The sequence below is a fragment of the Ooceraea biroi genome, chromosome 4 (genome assembly GCF_003672135.1).
Source record: "Ooceraea biroi isolate clonal line C1 chromosome 4, Obir_v5.4, whole genome shotgun sequence".
Lineage (NCBI taxonomy): Eukaryota > Metazoa > Arthropoda > Insecta > Hymenoptera > Formicidae > Ooceraea > Ooceraea biroi.
The window spans coordinates 7,504,751-7,519,681 of NC_039509.1; the positions used below are offsets into that span (position 1 = coordinate 7,504,751).

General features: G+C 47.5%; 1 pseudogene; it reads left to right on the forward strand.

Annotated features, from left to right (window-relative positions):
* Positions 1–212: 212 nt before the first annotated feature.
* On the forward strand, positions 213–13,941 carry LOC113561762 (annotated as a pseudogene).
* Positions 13,942–14,931: the final 990 nt, after the last annotated feature.

The window sequence follows — 14,931 nt, forward strand, 5'->3', positions numbered from 1 at the left end:
AAATACTGAACGCGAGCGAATGGCCGTTGCAAATATTTTTGTCCACAAAGCTGCTTTATGTTTTAAGCCCGAACGAGATAACTGCGAGATTGAAGAATAGCTCTCGATATAATAATTAAGAGTATTTTATTCATGAAGGAATCTCAATCTTAATAAACGCACTCGCGTGATAAATGATACGTAGATGTGATAAATGCAAAAAGAAGATCTATATGGCGTATTAAAAGATATCTTACGAACAGCGATAAATCTCCAGCAATAATATATATAACTGGTCGCGCATTCGCGGCAGCTGCGCGATTTTTGAATTAATCATATGCGTTCTCTGACTCTCGACATTCTATTTTCATCTCGTCCTTTACCAACCCTCGTTTCCCACCTGCTGCATAGTCGCGGCTTCTAATTAAGAATACGCAGCTATGCGAAATCCGCTAGGCCATCCGGATCGGGAATTTCGCCAGTAACGACGAGGACAGCCGGTTACGCGCATCTCTCCGACATGAATCAGGATTAGTCTCTTCGTTAGACAGGATCGTGATTTAAGGGTGACCACACTGGCCGCGAGAGTTGCGGGAATAACGATTATACGCGCGCGGAGCTCACGGACACGCGGGCGTATCGGGGAGATAAAAAAGAAAGGGGATCATAATGGCCGGGCCGCGAATGCGGCGCCTCCCTATCAAAACACGAGACGCGTTTAGCGTTATTTATTGGTTATTAAAGTCGTGCGGGAGGCCGCGCGCTTCTTAGCGTCGTCGACCCACGTTTTCGAATGCGTGGACGGACAAGCGCGCAAGAAGAACGCGCGCGCGTTACACGCGCGAGAGACGGGTATCGTCGTTGTTTCGCCTTTGTCGCCAGGTGATCTACGACAGGCTAGATTCCTAGTTGCGCGTCTCCGAATGGTAAGATTCGTGAAGTATGACGGGATTAACGGAGTGCCCACGCTCCGCCCGTGTGAGAGGACCCAATCAAGAATTTTGTGAAAGAATGTTGCTGCTGTAGATCGTGCCGAAAGAATCTATGCGTATTTATTCTCGGCTTAGTTCCTAGATAAATCAAAGCTGAAGGAGAATTGATATTCATGTAGGAAATTCGTATTTCCGACATAAAAGACAAAAGTCAACGTGTTAATTTTCGTAATTATTCTTGAGCATTATTATTCGTGCTGTGCTTTTGTACTATCAGCTCATTATCAGTAAATGTAATTTACATGGGAAACTCGGTTTAGCTGTTCGTGAAACTGAAGAAACGGAGAATAAGCGGACCGGGAGATGGCAATGCACCCGCGTTTGCAATAAAAGAATATTCGCCAGATCGCATTCGGCTCGCAGCGCGTTTATATTACGTACTCCGGCGGTTTCAATTTCATTAATTAAAATTTCGTTAATTAAAATATCCCATCGTTACGAACAACACCTACTTCGCCGAGAAGCGAAGGTCGTGGCATTCAGCCGTGTAAACGAACGTCGTCTCGTCCGTGTGTATTCGGGCTTAATTGAACAAGCCAGAGGGTTAGTTTGTACTCTAGAGTCTCTCTCTGTGCTCCCTCGCTCCCTCGCTCTTTGCACTGTGTCTCCTTTTCTTCCTTTCCCTCCTCGTTCTGCTCCTTTTTTTTGTCGCACCAGGAATCGTTAAAAGTTAAGCGTTCTCACGGCCTATACTCCCCTTTACCGTCGTCCTCCTCGTCGCCGCCGTTTGATCCACCGCGGTCTCCCTCCCCGCGTAAATCGTGCTTAAGTTCATTAATTTCACGAGGCTTTCGGGCGTTTCGGGGCGAAATCGTCTCGACGACGAAAGGATTAAAATTACGGACCGAGAGCATCAGCGGTGCCCGAGCTAAACGTCAAATTACAATTAACGATGAAGTGGCCTCGCAGTCCTGGCTCTCTCGCGCAATCAACTTAAGGACCGTAGTTTGCCGTGATGTTGTTCTCCTCCCGTTTCTCCGTCTCGTCTCGCGGTTCCGTTCGTTCTTTTTCGCGCACGAGACCGGACGCGAAAGAATTCGCGAAGCGCCAAAGAGCTATGAAATGTTCCCGAAGTATAAATGTTCCCTGACCAGCGAACTGCAGCGATAAATTCGTTCACTCCACGCCTCATAATTCTCTCGTTAATTGGCGTCGCTTCTGGGGCCCTTTCAAATATTCCAGATGCAGACCAGTGAAAAACAGCGCCTCGTACCGGCGAAGAATTCGAAGAAACGTCGCGAGAATCTGCTGAATTATTCGCGAACTTCGCCCCGACTTTATTCCGCGCGCATTCGTCGCCCCGGACAGCCGCGATTGTCACGAAGTCTTAAATCCTTCACCGATGTAAGAATCGCTAGTCACTCCGCGCACCGGCTTTCAGAAGTTTATAGAATTTAAAGCGTCTCGCTGAAAGAGATTTTCAGTACACTGCAGCGGGTGACTCGTACTTGTCGCGGGAATACGCGCGGGGTCGAGTATTATCTATTGTACGTAATATGCACATTGGACAAGATTTACGATGCGACTTCCCAAGAGCTACAAGACAGATTGGAGACACGAAAATAAAACCAAGCGATCTTATCCAACTTAACGGTCTTGGTTCGCGGCAGTGCTTCACGTTGCCTTAACCGGACGAGTAATTGCATCTCGCGAGAGAGAAAAACTTTCCCCGCTAAAATTATATTTCCGCCGGAATATCGGATCTCGTTCGATCGCGTTTCCCGGAGACACACTGAAGAACGAATACCCGCAAATACCGAAGCACGATTTTCTCGGGGAGAGTAACCAGCCAGCTACGCCTCTCGCGATAATTGACTTCCGGCTGTCTCGTCGCGCGATGCCTTTCTGAAAACTTTTCCGGAAACGAAGCGAGTGGATGAGGCCGGCGACGCGAGGACGAAGTCTAGCGCGAGGTAAGAAGTGCGAGTTGAGCGTTTCGTGAACATCCTTGCGTACTCTAAGGAGAAGAACGAGACGCAGTCGGGAAATGCAGTTCGGACATCGCGTATCTTTCTCGCATGGCGGAAACGCCGAGAGAGCAACTTTGCGAACGCGACGAAATCCGGCGTTCTTTACTTACCGTCGTGATACTGTTGAGAACTTTTGCACGCGCCGAGCAGCGTTCGCTTAATTGCCGCGGGGAACGCCGTCGACGATAACGAATCTTAGTACTGAGAGCGAGGAAGACGGCGTATTCACGGTTTATAACAAGCGATAACGTTCTTACGCGATGCCAATTTATTCACTATTCAAAGAGGACTCCTTTTTGCGGCCCCCTGGCTTTTGACTCGAAATGCAAACATATTAATTGTACAATATAAAGCTCGGCTTTTGATATTCTCCATTTAAGATTCTTCGAAATTTTCCGCGAACGTGAATTTATTCAATGCCCTCTGTAGCTCTAAGTAGCTCTGAGATATAATAATTGTATTGCGCAATTTAATATGCAATACAACGGCACATTAATAAGTAGTTGGTACATTTCACAGAAATTTTCGACAATGCGAGTATTGTGTTTGAAGAACGAAGTAGCTAATTACGCCACCGGGTGTCTCGCAGGAATGATATTAAAACATCGTTCAACCGCAGCTTTCTGTATCCCAACACAGAGATGACGTCCCTACTTCAACATTTTAAGAGCATCAGAGCGCAAGTTCCTATAAATAGAAGCACAATAACCAACCAAGTAGCTTCTCCTTTACCTCGTATCATCTTACGGTTCTAATTTTTCCGACACTTTCGCCGTAGAGATCCTGATGCCCTTTCTTCTGCGCACCCTACACGGAAGTCATCTCCGTCGAGGAAGAGGAAGCGACGGAATCGCGGTGATACGTCTACGAAGTTGGCGGATGACCGAAGAAACAAGCATAAGGAGGACCAGGAAGGAGGAGGAGGAGGAGCAGCAGAAGGAAGAGAAGATGAAGAGGAGGAAGAGGAAAGGGAACGTGGACGAGGGAGTTTTAAGAGACTGCGAACACGGAGGTCCCGCTGCGAGCGCGAGCTACCCGCGCCTGGGTGGCGGGTACGCGGTACGGGCGTAATGGGGCAACTTGTCAGCTACCGCGGCTCGTCCGTCAGAGGACGAAAGGTACACCCGGCTCTGCTTGCCGAGATAGGAAGCGACGCACGGTGGCCGTCGGCGAGGAGCGCGTTTTCCTTTTCCTAGAGAGCGGTCCGTGAGCGTGCCGGCGAGCTCGCGTTCATGCCGGCGATGTTGGATGTTCGACCGGTACTCGGAATCGGTCGTTTGATATCCTGGACACGTAGACGCGCGAGACGCCGAGAGTGGGAAGAAATGCCGGCACGAGCTGCGAACGGGGAAACGCACGACCCGCTACGCGAGGCGCCGAGGACGTCGCGTATCGCTTCTCTCGGGAACGTGAGCCGCCACCATAAACAACACCCTGGTCGCTCGATCTTAGACACGTCCGATGCACATAAGCGACGTGATTATCCGGATAGATGACGGGGAAGAATCGGTGGAGGAGAACTGGATATCCTGGGATATCAAGATGAGTATAATCAGGGACTGTTATAATTATGGACAATTTGATAAAGATAGCATCCTGTGTAAGTCGTTTCTATTCATGTGGGGAGAATGTTAAAAATTGCTTTCGTGAAGAATTATTCGTTATTTTTGCAGTCTGCTCTAGATTGCTTAACTGAAATTCTTTTTATGTTATTTAAAGAGAAACTCATATAGAAGTTTATTTTTATTATTTTTATTCAAAATAAAAGAATGCGTATATACATATATTTATTTATTTCTTTAAACATTTAGTCCTACAAAAGAATGATAATTTTAGCCGGTTCTCCCAGATTTACTCGGTACTTGTCTAAAATTTAATAAGACTACCTGTCACATGTAAAATATTCCGCACCTCGGGATAATACCTCGGAGGAGGCGTGCACGTTCGTATCGGAGCCCACAGTCGCGCGAAGCAGTTTTAAAACGGCGCACGTGCCGTGATTTACGCGTCCCAGTTGTTTAACAGCGAGATTATCGAGCGAGTGGCGGGCGGTGCGCGCGTCGGACACCGCTCGCCGCGTTCTTTCCTCTTTTTTTTCACCTGCGCCGTCGATCGACAATTACGCGATTGCGATCAGCGCCCGGAGCCAATAACCCGCTCGTTCTCATTTCCATAATTCACACGCGTTTCGCCTCTTCTGCGCGCATCACAGCCACGTCTGAAAGCACGTGCAGCTGCGCTCGCTCGCGCCGCATCTGGCGAGCCTTCGGAATTCGCGTAACGCAATATCGCGATAACGACGGGCCGTTGTCGAGAGGAGACGTTTCGCAAACACAATCGCGACGAAGGGTGACAATGCGAGCGGTCGACAATGACCGAAGGTCGCTCGGCGCGAATTTCATTAGTCCTGCGCAAACCATTTTATCCGCGTCGGGCGAGCAAAAACGCCGCTCTCGTTGATTCTCGCCGGAGGACGAGACGCATTGAGCGATCCGCTGCAAAACACGGCCGATCGAATCAGCAAACGTCGGGAGGGAGGCGGCAAGGAGCGTTATTTATTCTCGCTGAATAAGACGGTGACTCCCCGATTAAGTCCGATAATCATCCCCTTACGCGCGACTAATCTTCGAGCCGACAACGACGTCACGGTTGTCCACCAATCGCGCTCGCTCGTTCACCTCGAACGGCGGAAAATCTCAGGGATTGGATCTACCTCTCCTCATTTTCTCCGTCCTGTTCTCGTGCGCGCGTGCTGGGCCCCTCTGCCATTCTCCCGCGGGTAACTATGCCGCCGCGTCCGGTCCGAGACGCGCTCGCCAACTCGCCCGGCCCGACCGGCCATAACTTCATCCTCGACTTGGCTGACGCTAATTGGCGTATCGTGCCGTAATGCGGTCACGCCATTATCTCTACCCACTGCGCGAGAGGCTGATATTGCATTACCAAGTTGATCTTTCATCGTCGGCCCATTTCCTGGGCACGGCCCGACGATTGGCCGCGGGCAGCGCGGCGCGGCGCGGAGCGCAGCGAGTTACGAGCGGATGAACCGGAACCCAGCGACCTTGGGAAACGTGACTTTGTCATGGCCGATTAGGCGGTTCATTAACCTCGCCTTGTCCCCATTCGCGTCGAAGAATTCGCGCCTACGGATCGATCATTGACCGATTCTATCGAATGAGTCCTCGTTCGATCGCAGGCTGTCGAATTCTTGGAGAACAGCACGTGGCATATCTCTCGCCTCCAAATGGGAAGTAAGGTCGCGATGACTCACCGGTACCGGTCTAGAACGTGGATCAGCAGATGCGATTTTGCAAGGGTAGCGTCGACCTCGTGGTCAGCGATCGACCGACGACGAGGTGGCTGGATGAGAGTGCCATAAACACCGCGTCAAGGACATAAGATTTATAAATCGCCGGCTTTTATTTCGAGTTAAGCCAGCTTTAGGACTTGTCCCATTAGGTGGGGCTCCCAGGTGTCTCTCTCTCTCTCTTTGTCTCTCTTTCTCCCTCACCCTCCGGTGAGTCGTGGTCGGACGTTGTTACGCCTGCATAAGCGTCGTTTTATACGAGGGTAGATTAAGAGGCTCTTCGCGGCTCCTAAATATCTTATTAAACAGCGTCACGATGGTCTATTAACTCGCTTATACCTGGCGCATTTTCTTTTTCCTTCCTCCACCCCATCTCGTCGCCATCTCCTCCGTCACGTCTTTTTCTTCCCTTTTCTTTACGGCATACAGTGTACGCGTCGCTAATGCGTTTCCACTGCGCGGTTGCTTGCGCTTCCACCGGCCGATTTTTCGCCGACCACAGCCGTCATTAACACCATGCAGAGAGGTTTTAAGATCGCTCAAGGGTACGGCGGTCGGGACGACTCGCGTTTTATGCGCGGCGCGAACGACCCGTCGGAAGTCGTCAATTAATTCGCGATTCTTCCCGATCGCGACCGCCGGCCGCGCCCCGGATCACTCCGACGGAGTGATTCTGAGAAATGGAGCCGCGCAGATTGCTTCTTTCACGTAACGCCGTCCTCTCTTACGTGCCCTCTATTAAATTGCTATCCGCTTTGTGAGCCTGCGAGGCATCGAGATAGAATCGGGCGAAGCTAGTCGACGCCGGCGATGTCGCGTCTCGCGGAAGAGCATCTCGCGTTCCCTTTGATTTCGCTCGGAGCTTTGAGCCCCATCACTTCGTGCGCGTCTCGCTACCTCTACGGAGCTTCTTCTCGTTTCCTCTCGCGCAAGACGAGCGGTTCACGTCGTGAGCGCGCGCGGGCAGATGGATACGGGGTGTTGGATAATTTCTGATACAGTTAGAAACGCTGATACCTCGTCGTGTATCATCGGGCAATGGTTTTATGATGTTTCCCCGAGAAAGGTAAAACATAAATGCAACTGTCGCTTGTCAAAGAGTCTCGTCCACCTCTTTGGTGTGCAATTACTAAATAATGTTCTGTAGCAAACGAGAATGAAATACAGTGCACTGAAGGCGTTTAGTCTCCTGAAACACATCATGACTGCCGGAACCGGGAAATGCAATTAAGGGGTTACACCACGGCGGACGAGTGACGCGTAGCGCGCAGCAATAGAGACGCTCTCAAATATAATTAAACGGAGGGGGGTCCGGTTCGAAATGCGGACTTTCAATTAGTGCTCTTCTTTCGTATGAATGACCAGCGCGGTCGTAAATAATTCACGAAACTTCACCCGCCCGGGCTCCACTGTCTCGAAAGTTTCGGGAGCCGTCTGACGGCAGTGGTGTACGTAGCCGCTGTATCATAAATACGATCTTGTAGTTATGAAAGTAACAGACTCGCGTTCACCTGAACGTTATCATCGGAATACTTCTCATCTGAAACGAGCAACAACTTTTTCGTCGAGGGTGAGTTCCTGAGACACGGTGATGCAACGTGTGCGAGCTGCTGTTAAGGTAGTTTTATTGCTTACGATTCCATCATCTGCCACATCGAGAAAATATTCTTGAATAAATATCGAAGAAAAGAATCCGTTTCTTTCTACCCATCTTATCAATTATCTACAAACTCATTAGAGGAGGCGTTTCGGTGAAAACTGATATTTTAAGCGGAGGAAGAAGCCAGTGATGGCAGCTCAAAGTAATCGCAAGCAGGCTCCGTTCTTCAAAACAGCCGCCATTATGAAATTCGATGCTTTCACGAAAACTTGATTTAAATGAGGGATGAGTCGAGACGCTGTTGGACCACCGGTATAGTAATTGCGAGTGGAAAGTTACGGCGACGTGGGAACAGTGGGAACAGAACACACCGAACATCGGTGCGCCAGTATTAAATTTCAATTATTTAGCGGGAAGCGAAATGGGACGCTAATTGCGACGGGAATTCCCATAAAAAACATGCCGTTTTTCAATGCTGCGGATAGTCAACATTATCCGCACTCTTTTGCGACGGCAATAAGAGACGCGACGAAGGGATAAGCGAGGTCCTTGGAAAGCAACACTCGGCTACCTTGAGACGCGAACGCGAGAATTGCCAAGAGATGCACCGTAGGCAAGGATGCCAAAGGGGCACGGGACTCACGCATAAGACCGTGGAGGATCATTGGGCATGTGGGTGTAAACGTTATCCGGTGAGATGCAGGACATCGCCAGGAATCGAACGTATTTCAGGAGCACCGTGAAAACCGGATTACTCTCGGGAGAAGATCCTGGACTATCGGCCGGAGCCACGGATCCACGATCGCCTGGAGTCAGATTACGTCTTCCATCGCGGATTCCTGCCTTTTATAGCGGTCGTCCATTGATCCTAAATCATTTCCTTTATTTAAGAATAGTCAAAATCTCATAAAGTATGACTAAGGGAAGACTATCGCAATAAAGAAAGATTTCAGTACCACCTAGCATATGAGAATACATCTATAAGCAATTCTTAGGTATTTTTACATATTCCATATTTTTTACATTTTATCACGAGAGAATTACTTCTCTAAATATTAAACCACACAAATATTTGCACTCGTGATACATCATTTTTTGTCGGAGCAAAATTTTATTTTATTCTAAGAAATTATTTAAAATTTACTGGAGACTTTAATTTACGTATTTGCTATTATTCGAGACAAGTAATTGTAGATTCATTTGGTCGATTACTGCGGGTCGCAAAGTAATGGCTGGAGGACCACGCATCGATATGGCATGCAAGGTCGGAACGAATGCCACTCGCCTTGTGTGTGCAACAGGCAATAATAAAGTCATCGCGCCTGTAAAGGGCCGCGCGATGAATCTCGCACGACCCGCGTCTCCATTCATCGGATTCGCTTTGCAGGTGCATCCTCGGCGACATAAACCCAGCACGCGTCTGCACTCGCGCTACTACTGCTCCTAACATCTATCCCACAATAATTGCGGCCGCAAAACGATCCAGAAGCATCCGAGGTCGTTCTCTCGTTCGCCATTCGCGCTCGTTTCAACGCTGATGAGGCATCGCTCGAGAAGCATGCACGTAATTGTGAAGTCATTTCAAACGGAAACGGTGATGACAACGTGTAAGTGTTGCATACGCGTTACATATCAATTACATAGTATCAAATAAAAATTGGGGATGATCCACATAACAAACAAAAAAATCCCATTATAAAACAGGCTTCCTTACAGTCTCTGTGCGCAAACTTGCTCACATACAGTCTCAAATAGATGTTACCGTTCGCTAAATCGTATTATTCCTCTGGACGAACACTGATTGCAGATTTTGTCTGGTACTGTGCACTAGTTCATTCCTCCACGAGTCACGGATGTGTTCGCGCGGCGCCGTAATAATTACATTTGTAGGCAGACAGGCGACCGCACGCGGTCGCCGACTTGCGACGCGATGCACCGAAGGCTGCGCACGGTGAGCGCCTTGCCGTTCTAGCAATGGCATGTTGCCGGGGTTAATTGTATTGGCTCCCTCGGCCTCATTCTCATTCAATCGTGATCATTACCCGCCGAGAGAGTATCCTCCTACGTGCCTCGCAGGCGCGGGCGCGCGCGCGTTCACGTCAGTCGAAAGTGCATGAGAGCACACACGCAACGAGCTTTTCTTTGGCCTTACATGGGGCACTCACCCGCATCGGCAAGCGCCTCACCTATCTCGGTCGCCCATGTCCCCATATGTCCGTGTGCACGTTCGGGAAAGAACACAGACGCGATTCCGCGGCACATTCTACATGTAGTCGTGGGGACCGACTAACGAACGTACCAGTATGCATGCACGTTTCTCTTCGTTCGGTATCTATCGATACAAATTAATAGCATATGCCTCACCGACGCGCCCCTGCTTGGAAAAGACCGAGAACGCCGCCGACGTTCCAGCTAAGAGAATGCACCGTGGTGCAATAAGAAACGAGTAACAGATAAATGAATTTTTGCATGACAATGCAGTGTCAATAAGCTTATATTAATTCAAAGATGATTATAGTTTCTACTTTACTTATGCCATCGATTTCAAAGTGAAAGTAAAAATATGAGTTGGGAAACGACATAAAACTGTGTCAGGTATTCTGATTTCCATAGGCAAAATTTTTCAAGAAGCAAACGGAGTGAATGTGAAGAATGTTGCATATAAGAGAAATGCTATTTATGCCTCGCGGCAAGTATTAACGGTTTCGTGCATATAGATATATCTTAAATATAATAGTAGATGTATTTTTATCGGCGCGCACATAAAAGTAACGTGTCATATATTTATTTAATTTACGGCATCATACGTTCTGATCAACGACCGTACGCTGCCGGACACGCCTGAATATGTCACAAGCGAAGGATATAAAAATTATTCGCCGCGGCAGCATAAATATTAAGATAAGTAAGACCGATATAAAATCGCGGGGTAGCTGACGGTGTGCACAAGGATAACGATAAAATTCTGCTCATCGATCGGAAGAGTTGGACGCGTGAAATCAACGATCGACGAAGAGGATCCGCTATAAGAAACGGATTTCGACAGCGCGGACCCAGTACCGAAAATCCGTTCTTTATAGGCGGTGGCGGCGACCATCGCGGGAATCGGCGGAATCGGCCAAGACGTAATAAATAACCGAGGCTGGTGGTAGTCGCGGAACCGTCTCGACACGAGTCGGAATCGGTGTCGAACAAGCGCGTTTACTAACCAGGGATACGCGAAATCGAGATTCCTCCGGTCTGCTCCGGGTCACCCATTACTCCTCCGGTCGCTCTCTCCAATCCGCGGCGAGGCGAGGAGGCAGGATATACCGTCACGGATGGACATGAGGGATTGCCCGCGGCTCCCCAGGTAGCGCGGGCCGAGGGTTCCTCGTTCCATGGACAACAACGAGCAGCGACAGTCATAAATCCTGCGACCGCATCGCTTTTTTCGAGCTTTCCCGCGCGGTCGAATCGGCGGCGCGTCTCGATTCGCGCGATTTCGTCTTCGACCTCGCGCCCAAGAGGGAGAAAGAGAGAAAGAGGAAGAAAAAGAGAATCTGGCCGCATGTTTTATTTTGTTGCGAAACCGCGCTAGCTCTCTTCAGCCTGCGAGGAGAGCAGAACGACGGTGAGAACCACGATTTGCGTTTTATTCTGTCGCTCGTTGCGCTTGAATTTATGGCCTTTCCACCGCTTTGCCGGTCAGCCGAGGCGGAGAGGCGCCGTTTGTGGGCCGCTAAATTATTCGCCGGGCGTATCCGCGTTCACCGGCGATGCCTTTTGTCGAAAATACGCGAAAAATACCTACGTCGGTATTTACATATGTATAGAGATGTTGCCGGATATTTTTACGGCGCGCTAGCTAAACGTCTCTCGCATTTACGATGACGAAGGATTGAAATTAGTCTTCTACCTGAAAGTTATCTCACCACGTACAAGGATCTCCGATGATGATACCGGTCATAATTACGTGATTGTATACTTCTTTATGAGCATTAGTAATTCCCTGATTTATCTCATCTGAATTGATACCGTTACCAACACTTGTAAAATTCGACATATTATAATTTAGATATACTCAAACGAGAGTCAATTATATATTTGATCGAACCAAAACTGTTTGCTTGTGCAATAATGTTAAAGGTAATTGTAATAATAATAAAAATGCTACAATGACAGTTGATAACACTAACACTAACAATATTTTAAAATAAAATAACGTCTTACTGGAAATATCTCTTATTATGGATAAGAAATCTTATTATTTGGCATATCCATCTCATTATTCAGAATGCGTTCGCGCAGCGATTACGCGTAGTGACTGCGAAATAATGCGAATTCAATGGAGCCCTTCGCGTCGGCAACTCGTCGCTTGTCGCGTATACACGACTCGGTTAACTCGGTTCCCGCACGACTGGACCAACGAACTTTTCGATTGTCCCGAGTTAGCGCTAACGGTCTATAATCGTCAGCGAGATTCAAAGGCACCAGACCGGAGTACGTAGCGCAGTCGAAGGGTTTGCTAATCAGAGATTTAATTGATGCCGCGGCAAGCACGACCGTCACACGCCAGCGATTACTCCCACACAGAAGCGAGCATATGTATACACAGCGTGCTATCGTATCAGCAAAAGGAACGGATCGTAATACATATGTAACGCGACGGCACGGTGGGACAGCACGAAACGAGAATGTGGACGGTAACTGGGAACGGTAACCGGGGACGAGGACCGAATGGGTTACGGACTACTTAGTCCTGAGCTCTTCATTAGCAACTTGAGCCAATCATTCGTGCTCTTGGTTCGCGGATGCCCTAGCGCACTCGTTTCGATTATTGCACGCCCGGTCTAATCTAAATTGTCATCGACCGTCTGCCCGTGTATTCCAATCCGCGCTCCGTCCACGAACATCGCCCGGGCGATTAACGTTAATTTTACATAGGCACGTAACATGAGACTGAAAGTGCCTTTCATCAGTCTGATCCTTTAAGCACCAATTTAATCGGAATTGAGCCTTCTGTTAGGCAGGACCCTTTCAAGCTTCCCAATTTTAACAGTTTCATGTCAAAGGAATAGTCTTCGAAAGCTCGTCGAAGCAGATACCTCCTTAATATAGCAGAATTTTTGTGATTTAATTGTATTCTTAATGGAACGTGTTTTTATCTCAAGAAGATATTATTGGAGCCAGCATTTAAATCTGTGTAATCTACATGGTGTACATTATCACGATTTAAACTGATGCAAGATATATAAAGTGTCTTCTCTTCCGCAATGCAGCATTTCGATTTGGAATGCTTCATGGAACATTTGCGTAATCTAGATGGAACCGAACGACGGTCGTGTAGCCTGTAATCGAATATTTCTGGATAATATAGATTAAATAACCATTTTGCAACTCATTAGCATTTACAAGTTAAATTAACAAGATATCTTGATTAGTGGTAACCAAGTTCACGGTGGCAAGCCAAGCTTCGCGATTGGTCTTACATTTATTGGCGATTAAATCTCGATTTACCTGATTGGCCGATTCACATAATTGTGAGGTCAGGAGAAGATTACGTACGACATGGTTGACTTACCTGAAAAAAAGAAAGAGAAAGAATTATATACTTTTATTTTACTTTAATCAAATTGCATTAGATATGCAGATACGATTATTACAAAATGGCTCATGTTCCTGCCTTTTTAATCATGGATTATAAATACAGGAATTCTGCATCGGAATCTGTTATTTAATCACGGAAACATATTTAATGTTTAATTGCCAATAATACCAAAATTCACGCTTATATTATAGTTACAATAATCATTTCTGCATTCTACAGAGTTATTTTTCGTTGCGATCAAAGTGCCATTCACCGGCGAAATCGGATCGTTCAGCGGTATGAACGAGCAAACTTTTATGATTCAAAGTATGCGCCGATACTTTCCACATCACGGCTTCGCAATCTTTTACTCCACCTTTTGTCCGCCTCTTTCAGCTCACGTCGCCGTGTCCATTACAAAGGCAACACGAGTGATTATATAAATGTCTTTTATTAATTAAACGACAAGAGGCGTATTTCGCCTACGACACGTGCCCGACAAGAATGCTAACAGTCACGTCGAGTGCGTTTTTCTCAGTCGTAAATGCTCGTACGTAAGCGCCAGTGGAGTTAATAAAATGTTAAAACTCGCGCGCACTCGTAAAACACCTCGCATTAGACGCTAATAGCACACGAGCGAACAAAAAGAAAGAAAAAAACCAGTTGTGATTTATTCTAATTACAAGCGTCGCACTTTTTACGAACAATTAGTCTGATGGATGATTCTTCCATCGCAACGGCGATGGATATACAGTTAGCCTGGACCTTATCGAAGTGTTAGCGAGCGCTACTCGTCAACGACGATATGTTATCGATAAACGTAACGTTGTATAATTAATCTGACGGATATCGTTGCTACACTCGAGACAGGCGGACGGAGAGACCGGTTGGTCTCGCATTCACTGCGTCGCTCGAAGATACGTACCTGCATAATTGTACGATTATACACGCACACCCTGTCGTTCTGCTCGCGCGCGCACGGCTCGCGGAAGTGTTCTCTTGGTTTCGGTTTCGTCGTGTTGCTGCTTGATTTTCTTTCTCTCTGCTCGTCCACCAGCTTCTTCAACGACCGTTCGCTCTTCTCTCGCCGCGTCTCATGACTTTATTGCGCTAATTTGTTTACGCAATCTCGTCTTCCGCTACTCGTGCGCCCGCGACGCCTATTTACCTCATCTTCACGGCATCCTCCTCTCTATTTCGCTCTTTGACGTTGCTCGCCCCGAACCGACCTCCCAAATTTCATTAATTCGAAACCACCAACGCGACGGACATTAAACATAGTCAGGCACGTGTTGGAGAAAATCAGATTACGCATACACAAGAAAGTTCTGCATTGTAAACGGCGCGGAATTTTCCTTGAAAATTCATTTTCATAAATGTAATTATTAGTGCCGGCATGAACGTACCATATTCTCTTCATCAATACCCTTATGATTTAGTCTTGACTCAGTAATTTCTTCGTTAGTAAGTTCTATTATAATAAGTAAATATTATAATAAACATTTTGCAATAAT